At 26.4% G+C, this 10,965-nt stretch overlaps 1 pseudogene; it reads left to right on the top strand.

Annotated features, from left to right (window-relative positions):
* The first annotated feature begins 387 nt into the window (after window positions 1–387).
* LOC131659745 (protein FAR1-RELATED SEQUENCE 5-like) lies at window positions 388–3,139 on the top strand (annotated as a pseudogene).
* The last annotated feature ends 7,826 nt before the right edge of the window (window positions 3,140–10,965 follow it).

The raw sequence follows: 10,965 nt of genomic DNA, 5'->3' as shown, positions 1-10,965 counted from the left end.
GGAAACCGATATGCCTACAGGCTACTGTCCCATGAATGATATACCCAAACCACTTTCTGTTTAATGAGACTAATTTTTTAGATGTTCATAATTCTCAAACACAAATGGTCAATATTTAAATCTCTAGCCATGACAAACAAAATTGCAATCCAAATATATAAATAAGATTTCATTTTTACATAAAAACATTTAATTAGGTTTTCTTATATTCAATTTCCATCACTTTCGTTTTTTATCATTCACTTCCACTGTCAAAATGAAATAGAATTTTGATTTGAAGTCTTGTTTTGAGAAGATAGGTTTCAAAAAGTTCAACTAAATTTATTTAATTCAATGTTGCCGTGATGATTGAGATGGTAAGATAAGGAAGACAAAAAGGACTTTGTAATGGTGGTGGGTATATTTAGGGAACACAGAAAGGATAAAGGGAGAAGAGGTTAGAAGAGAAATAGGTGTGATTTGGTATGTACGATGTATGATAATATTGATAAGCTAGATTAATCTAACGACTCTTATTTGTTTATGAAGTGGTCCATTGGTGAGGGATTTGTTAGAGCCCTCATTTTAGAAGCCACCATTATATTAATCACTTGAACTATTTCTATTGATAATTGATTTTTGTTTAAATTATTATTTTAGTGTTGAATTTTCTAATTTGTAGTTGTTTACAGGGATATTATGATAGATGAAAAAAGCAACATGACCAGGTTTTTATTTTAATATTAGCTTTATTTTCTTATAAGAGGGGTCTTTCAAATAGTGTCTATTTTAAAAAATAAATTTAGTCCTCCACATTTTAGTTTTTTAGAACAATATTTTTCCTCTAAATATTATAACTTACATTTGTTTTTTTTCAAAATCTTTAGACTTATATTTTTTATATATTTGTTATATGTTTGCAAAAGCTCGGATCTTAATAACGACGATGAATTTGGAATTGATAACATAGTGAACAATCCTACTTCAGAGTTAATTGAATGGGTGCCAAACTGTGAAAACGAATTAAAGCCTAAAATAGGACAACTATTTGATACATTGGAAGATGGTGAACAATTTTATAAAAAATATGCACACACTGTTGGATTTAGTGTGCGATGCTCGTCTGAAAGTAAAAACAAAGAAGGAGTGAAACGTTGGAAGTACTTTGTTTGCTCAAAAGAAGGCTACAAACCTGTGAAAGAAGAAACAGAAAAAGAAAGAAAATCCACTAATAATATAAGAAGAAGGAGTCTTACAAGAGAAGGATGTAATGCAAAAGTCGCTTTCAAGTTGTTAGAGCAAGGAAAATATGAGCTTTCTCGATTTCATGAAAGTCATACGCATGCACTTGTGACGCCTAAAAAGAGACAACTACTTAGATCGGCAAGAAAAGTGAATCCCGTTCATAGGAATATAGTATATGCATATAGTCGAGAAAATATTGGGCCATCCAAAACATATCGCCTATTAAAAGAGCAACTTGGAAGTTATGAAAATGTTGGATGCACACAAAAGGATTTCCAAAATTGTTTGAGGGATTTGAAAATCTTAACCAAAGATTCAGATGCATGTGTGTTTGTTGATAACTTTAAGAGGAAAAAAGAAGAAAATTCTTCATTTTACTATGCATATGAAGTAGATTTTGAAGATTGGCTAAAACATATTTTTTGGGCCGATGGCATTTGTAGAAAAAACTACTCTTTGTTCGGTGATGTGATTTCCTTTGATACTACATATCAAACAAATAAATATTCAATAATTTTTGCACCATTTACTGGATTGAACCACCATAGGCAATGTGTTATTTTTGGAGCTACCTTTTTAGCAGATGAGAAAGCTGAATCATTTGTTTGGCTGTTTGAAAATTTTTTGGAGGCAATGGGAGGAAATAGGCCAAAACTTATAATAACAGATCAAGATCCCCGCTATGAAAATTGCAATAGAGAGGATTTTTGATTCCTCGAGACATAGATTTTGCATGTGGCATATCATGAAAAAAGTCTCTGAAAAGGTGGGCGCTTCTTTAAATTCCAATGATGAGTTTAATAGTAGTTTCAAGTCATGTGTTTGGAGTTCAGAGACACCTGAAGAATTTGAAGCAACATGGAATTCTATCATGATTAAGTTTGACCTGCAAAAGAATGATTAGCTCTCGCATATGTATGATATTAGAAGCATGTGGATTCCAGCTTACTTTAAAAACATATTTTTGGGCGGAATATTGAGAACAACATCTATATCTGAGAGTGAAAATTCTTTTTATTGCAATTTTTTGAATTCTAAGATTGGTTTGGTTGAGTTTTGGATGAGATTTGAATCGGCAATAGAATCTCAAAGGCACAAGGAAGTACTTGCTGATAATGCTTCACTACACTCTCAGCCAATACTAAAGCTAGACCGTGATTTAGAGAAACATGGAAGAGATATTTATACTCATGAAATTTTTTACATATTTCAAAAAGAGATGTGGATTGCTTGTGTTGATTGTGGAGTCGAAAATAAAAAAGAGAAAGATGGAGTGGAAATATTAGATATAGTTGATAATACCAGTGTCAATCGTAAATTGCGTGAAGTAGTTTACAATGGTTTTGATTATAGTGCAAATTGTTCATGCAAAATGTTTCAATCTCAAGGCTTATTATGTAGACACATACTTTGTGTTCTAAAGGTAAAAGGTATAAATGAATTACCAAGCCATTACATTGTGAGTAGGTGGACCAAGTTGGCAACTAGCAAGCCTATTTTTAATATTGATGATGAGGTGTTTGAAGGTTGTTCTAAGACAAAAAATGAAAGTCAACTAATATCCAATGCATGGGATTTGTTTTTTAGCTGTATGCATATAGCTGGACATAACAAGGAAAAATTACTCCTTGTAATAAATGAAACTACTAACATGAAAAAACAGTTGGCTGAACTTGAAGATGATTCTACACAAACTAAAGCAAAAGAAATAGAGTCCTTCATAGGATGCAATCTCCCAAAAGAAGTTGAAATTCATCCACCACAAATTTCAAAGACTAAAGGAAGCGGAAAACGAATTAAAGGAGGAAAAGAGGTGGCTATTGAACAACAAGGAAAATGAACAAGATTATGTAAATCATGTGGTCAATATGCATATCATGATAGTCGAAATTGTCCTACTACATCAACTACTTAATCTAGTAAGTCATTCTTTTATTTGAAACTAAATAGATAACCATACGTATTCTAAATATATAGTAAATATCTTATTTATTAAATAATATTATGCAGGAAATAGAGAACATAGACTGCTTGAATGGAGAACATGGAGTATTCCGACTTAATTCTGATACTGAAGACATCTGGGTTCTGCTGCTACTTGGAGTTATTGATTTTAGTTAATTTTAAATATAGTTTGGTGTAGAACAAATGCTTATATAGTTAAATAAGTGGAGTTATTTTTTATTTATTTTATGCTATCAATTTTTAATACTTAAATAAATAGAGTGTTCCAGTAGTTTTATTTTCACTATCTATATTCTCAATCATCACATCATGTTAGTAGAAACAAAAATTACAAACAAGAATTTAAAATAAATAAAATTTTGTTATATGTAACATTCATCTTTTTCAAAACCTTGGGGTTTGAGAAATTTATTAAACATTAGTGTGACTGGTGTGGTTAACATGCTAAACAAAATGGGAAACACATATCCCAATAACCAATTTGTGTTGCTAGTTTTATAGAGTTTTTTTTTCATTACAATTTTGAGTTCAAATTATCAAATAAATCTAAAAACATAGAAACTAATAAATAAAATTATTTCATTCATTCAACGATTGCTTTCTCTCTCGTGGTCGCCATTGATTTTACGTTTCCGCTGTCACAATGATCACCGAACAAACTACCATGGTGACGGTCAATAAAGAATAGTTGGAAATTGTGAAAATGAAGGTATGGTATGTGTGTAGTTCTAAATGTAATATATAAGGAGTTTGAGCACGGAGATAGAGGGAATTTGATAAGAATGGACAAATCCATGAATGAAATAGAAAATGAGAGGAAAGAGAATATGAGAGAAGGAAACATTAAATATTAAAACTCCAAAATGTAGTTTTCCGGTGAAATAGGTGTACGGAAGATTAAAATAATTACATCCATTGATTCTCATTACATAAAATCATACGTTTATTATTTATTGTTCTTATTTCTCATAAAAACTAAGTGTTCTCACCGGAGTCGCTATATATATATATATATATATATATATATATATATATATATATATATATATATATATATATATATATATATATATATATATTATGTGAGAACATGACAATGAATGTAAACCATTAAATTTTAAAATAAATGTTGGAGATTATGTTTCAATCCTTTTTTATCTCCTCCATTATTAAAATAAATAATGAAGGAGAGAGAAAAAAATATTGACACATAATCTCCACCATTTATTTTAAAATTTAATAGTTTATATTTATTCTCATATTTTCACATTAAAATGTCATTCTCATATGATACGTCATATATGAAGCGTATCCGGTGAGAACTAATAGTAATATCTATTGTGAGAAATGAAAACTATTGATAACAACCGTCAGATTTAATTAACATTTAAGATTTATTAATTCTACATTAAGAACATGTTATTGGATTTTTATTATCATCTCTGATATTTAAAAATTCTATAAAAAGCAAATCTTTCTAAATATATTTTTTATTTGCTTTAATTATTGGTATATTATCACAATAGAAAAATATTTTCAAAAATATTATACTTAAAATTTAAATAGTAGCACAACAATTTTCTATTCTCTCTAATATTTTTACTCTTCAAATATTTATTTTAAATTGATCGATAATCTATTTTGATTGGAAAAAAATTAGTTATTTATAATATATTTATTTTATACTTTAAAATTGATATAATTTTATTCATTATTTAATTTTGAATTATAATACAATAAACATAACTTTAATTTATACTTTAAAACTCATATAATTGTATTTGTTATATGATTATAAATAGAACATAATATTAAATAAATAGAAAATATACTATTATACTATTATGATAATATTCTAACAATTATAGGAAATAGAAAATATTTTTGAATAGATTATCTTTTAATGAAATATTTAAATATAATGAGCAAAATAGACAAATATTCAATAATGTTGTGCTCTTTATAAAGGAGAAATAAATTTTATAGGTTATAAATAAAATTAAAATATAGGCTATAGATGAATAATATGTTTTAATTTAAAATGGTCACATTAAATTAACAACTTATAAAATTTTAAAATGTAAGTAATAATTTCACTATTTTTAAACAAATAAAAAACGTAAGTAACACATAAACAATGTTTTTAAATTAAAAATGGTCGCAATAGCAAATAAATAAACTAATTAAAATATAGGTAATAATTTTACATTCTAAAATATTTCTAATTAAAAGAAAATATAGGTGATAATTTAATAATATGAATTTTAAAGTATAAATTAAAGACTATATTTACAGTATTACTCAAAATTAAATAATAAATAAAACTATATCAATTTTAAGTATATCATAAATATATTATAATTTATTTTATTTTTCCAATCGAAATAGATTATAGATCAAATTAAAATAAATATTTTAAGAGTCAAAATATTAGAGAGAATAGAAAATTATTGTGATAATATTTAAATTTTAAGCATAACATTTTCAAAAATATTTTCCTATTGTGATATTATACTAATAATTAAAGCAAATAAAAAATATTTTTAGAAAGATTTTCATTTTATACAATTTTTAAATCCTGAGCATGATAAAAAATTCTAATAATATGCTCTTAATATGAAATTAATAAATCTTAATCGTTAATTAAATCTGATGAACTGGATTGTTAGTATTATGAGAAATGAGAACAATGAATCACGATCATTAAATTTTGATTTGTTGATTTTAATGAACTGGATTGGCTTCTCTTTCCATGTTGATTTAAAATAAATATTAAGCATCATAGAAAGAGAAACCAATCCAGTTCATTAAAATCAACAAATCAAAATTTAATGATCGTGATTTATAGTTCTCATTTTTCATAATAACCAAGTGTTCTCACTTGAATCGTCCCTATATATATATATATATATATATATATATATATATATATATATATATATATATATATATATATATATATATATATATATATATATATATATATATATATATTAAATTGTAATGTTAGTATTTTAATATTAATACTAGCTAATTAAATTGTAATCAAATTAAACTTTAGTGTTAGTATTTTAATATTAATACTAGCTAATTAAATTGTAATCAAATTAAACTTTAGTGTCAGTATTTTAATATTAATACTAGCTAATTAAATTTTAATCAAATTAAACTTTATTGTTAGTATTATAATATTGTATTAATTAATTTTAATATTAATATTATAATATTACTATTAATTATATAATAATGACTGGCATATTTTTTATTTTACTTTTTATTGATTAATACCTCTATACAAGTATTTATAAAATGTATATCCTTAAAAAAGTCTTATAATATAATAAATTTTCAAACATTAGACTACTGATTTTGAGTGAATAGCCATTTTAATCCCTCACAAAAATTATATGATCCAAATTAGTTCCTCACAATAAAAGGAACCCGATTTAATTCCTTACAAAATTTAACCGGACCATATTAGTCCTTCTACTAATATTTTTTCAAATCGATTTTTTCCTACTTTTAAACCGTGACTAGAATGTCACGTTGTATTTTATTTTTTAAATACTGAATTAATTTTTAATTTTAATTTCTTTTTTAAACAATTTTTATTTAATAAATTTCATTTCATTTTTAAATAATTCTGATTTAACAATATCCAAAAAACCAAAATTAATTCTTGTAAGGAATCGAACCCAAGATTTTTAAACAATATCTTAAGTCTTTGTCGGTAATAATATTAAATAATTTTGAATTTAAAACAAAAATTATAAATTTGTACCATGGAGGTCTCAAATCTAAGTCCGATAAATGATAATCACTTTACAACTATACAAATATATATTTGTTTGTTATTTAAATTAAATAAATGTTTGTTCTGAATGATTAACTTAAGTTTTCATTATTAAGAATATTAACAATTGAAATTGATTTATCTAGTCATAAAGTGACTGTCATTTAACTTGAATGGACTTGGGTTTAAGACCTCATTCGTACAAATTTTAACTTTTTTGTTTTAAATTCAAAATCATTTAATATTACTAAAAACTATAGGAGGAATTATTTGTCATGAATCTACATTGGACTAGTGGTAAAGACTTAAGATATTGGTTAGAGGTTCTCGGTTCAATTCCATATAAAAAACAATTTTGACTTTTTTTATATTATTAATTCATAATTGTTTAAATATAAAACTATAATTATAAATTAATTTAGTATTTGAAAAATGAATAATAAAAATTAAAAGTCAACGTGGCAGTCCAATCACGGTTTAAAAGTATGAAAAAAAATCGGTTTAAAAAAAATATTAACATAAGGACTAATATGGTTCGGTTAAATTTTATAAGAGATTAAATCGGGTTTTTTTTGTGAGGGACTAATTTGAGTTGTCTAATTTTTGTGAGAGACCAAAATAAGTCTTCACTCACTGATTTTTAATGAAATATAATAAAAATAAATGATATTAAGAGAATCTTGGCCAAAAAACTTGATCAGGGTCAAATTTGATGGAATCCTTATTTTGCAAGGTTTGTCCAATAATTTTTTTTTAGAGGGGGTAAACCGAATCTCGCCTATATAGCAGGGGATAAAGTAGTATTAACCCAACAAATTATTTAGTCTATATAATACGAATGATTTTAGTCTTGTAACACACAAGAAAATACAAAGTGAAATCCAACAAAATGACTTCTCGTCAAAGCTATCAATCTTCTTATCTTTTGGGTGTTTTATGGATTACTCTGATTTTAATTTCAGGTAAAGGAAAAAGTTAGTTCTATTTCTTTTAGTTAATTTTATGAATCAATTTACTAGTTTGAATGTGAGAATTTTTGGTTTGTTTCAGGAGGATCGGTTACTAGTTTGGAACTAAATTGTCCTTATGGAAGATATGAACGACCAGCAGTATGTTGCGTAAATCTTTGTCATGTTAGTTCAAATGAAAAATGTATTATACAATGTAATGAAAGGGGATTTCAAAACGGTGGATATTGTTATTCTCCAAATGGACAAAATAAGTGTTGCTGTGCTCTTTAAGAGACCACTATATGTTTGTATCACTCAATCATTCAAAATAAAAGACACACCTTAATTAGTGTTTAGAATTTATAAAGTGTTGTGAGTTTATTTTTTTTGTTACAAAACCTTAACCTTAATTATCGATTAAAGCACTTTAGAATAAAATCTATTAACTCATCATCATAGTTTGAAAAACAGTTATAATAATCACTAGTCTTTTCAATTAGTATAAAATTGTCCTTGGGGCAATGCTAACTAGTGCCTTAAGGGCACTTGTTAAGATTTATTAATTGTATCATAAATCCATTAATAATTTTTAAAAAGAGAACTTATTAAGAATATTATTTAAGACTTTTATTAAAAAAAAAAGTGTTATTAAGAGAAAAAATTGAAATTTTCGAAATCGACGTTACACATTATTACTCAACTTTTCATTTTCAAAAAACACTACTTTTTCTTTTCATATGTAGTTTAAATAATATATTGTAGATAAAGTGCTTTCTTTTTATTTTTTTATTTATTTTATCAAAACATTTAAATATTTAAATTTAATATAAATTTTTATTTGAGTTTTTCAGTTATTATTTTCTTGCAATATTTTACTGTTAATTTTTTATGAGTTTTTATTTTTTATTTTTTTGTTTAATTTATTTTATTTTTAGTAAATCAAGTTCTCTTGTTTAAAGATAATAATATTGAAATAAAAATACAAAATTTGAATTTTAAATCTCATTTAATTTCTCATATATTAATTATGTAGTTTATGAAAGAGAAAATAAATGAATAAATTAATTTAAGTCATTTTAATAATTAAATACATTTAATTACTATTAAAATAAAAATATTATTAAAGTTCATTTAATACTCTTTATTCAGTGCTCTGGTTAGCAAGACCCTAAAATTTAATAGTATTAATATCAATTCTATAATTATCTAATCCCAATCTTTGTAATCAATACATATTTTTCATACCAACACAAAATAGTCTAATATTAACAAATGCTTTTTTTTATGAATAGAAATTTTTCTATGTGTATATGTGTAAAGAAATCAAAAGTGATTATCACTTAGGGATGTCAACTTGCCTCTACGGGGATTCCCCGTTTGGGGCCCCAAAGACGGGGAATTTTCCCCCCACGGGAATGAGGATGGGGAACAAAGTCTCCCCGAAGACACTTCGGGGACGGGGGTGGCGTAAATATCCCCGCCCTGTGGAATCCCCGCCCCGCCTAAAATAGCATAATGTCCTGAATTTATGTATAATTTTAAATTATTATGTAAGTTTATTTTTCATTTCATATGATTAATCTTATACAAAAATTAAAAATATGTATGTATTATTTGTAAAAGAGTGGGATCTAAATGATAATTTCAATTTTTTTTTTTGAAATTTTGGTGGTCATGACACTCAATATTATAAATTAAATATTGTTAAAACAATATATTTATCATAAAGGAATAATTTCTAAATTTTGTATGGTTAGTTTTTGAAGCTTTTACTATTAATTTGATTTAAAATAATAAATAAAAAATCATGTTTATAGATCTCCGCATGAACCGCGGGGATCCGTGGGGACCCGCGGGGATCCGCTGGGACGGGGATGGGGGAGAAAATTCTCCCGTAGCGGGGACCCGTACTGGGGATGGGGAATAAATTCGAGGGCGGGGATTGTGATGAGAATGTATCCCCCGTCCCCGCCCCGCCCCGTTGACATCCCTATCACTGCAAGAAAAATACTTCTCAGCGACGTGAATTAGTGACGTGGTAACAATGTGATTAGAAATGGGTAGTTGCGACGTGTTTCTAACGTCACTGCAGATTTTTAATAGTAAAATAATAAAACGAACCTAAGCACATGGGAAATCAGATTTTTTTTTTTTATGAAAAATATGTTGTGGCGTGTTAACCACGTCGCAACTTATAAATTAAAATTATTTAATTAAAAAAATTCAAAGATTCAAACGTTCACATGGGGGAATCCTGAAATTTTCAAATTTTAGATTGTGACATGTATTACACGTCACAACCTGTATTCGTAGATTTCAAAATAAAAAAACTGCCGTAAAGACCGAATACCGTTTGAGGTTGCGACGTGGACTCCACGTCAGAAAGTTGCATCATAATTCCTACGTCGGTATGGCCATTATTGCTTTTGACCGTTAAAGATGTAGTGACGTGGAAAACACGTGGGAATGTTGCGGCGTGATTCCCACGTCGTTGTGTTTCTTATATAAAATAAAATAATTATTTTTATCTTAAAAAATTTATTATATAAATTCATATATTATGTGAGAATATCTTATAGGTTGTTTGTAGTTAATATATATCATGTGAGAATATGTTATATATTCTGTGAGAATATGTTAAAAAAAAGTTTTATATATATATGAGGAGGGTTATATTTACTCCAAGAGTCTCCACATTTAATTACTTATTATTTTTAACCACTAGATTGAAAAGAATCAACGGTCTAGATTTGGAGTAAGTTATAATAACTTCTTGGAGATATTTACTCCACGAGTAAGTTATTATAACTTACTCTAAATCTAGACCATTGATTCTTCTCAATCTAATGGTTAAAAATAATAAGTAATATTGTTTTCTCTCTCCACATTTAATTACTTATTATTTGGAGTAAGTTATAATAACTTACTCTTGGAGTAAATATCTCTCTCTCTATATATATATATATTAATTAGTGTAATGATGGTACAAATGTGCATTATGGAATATTATTTTTACTATCGTAGTTGGATCTA

The sequence above is a fragment of the Vicia villosa genome, linkage group LG3 (assembly GCF_029867415.1).
Source record: "Vicia villosa cultivar HV-30 ecotype Madison, WI linkage group LG3, Vvil1.0, whole genome shotgun sequence".
Classification (NCBI taxonomy): Eukaryota; Viridiplantae; Streptophyta; class Magnoliopsida; order Fabales; family Fabaceae; genus Vicia; species Vicia villosa.
This window is presented reverse-complemented; position numbering and strand designations above follow the sequence as displayed.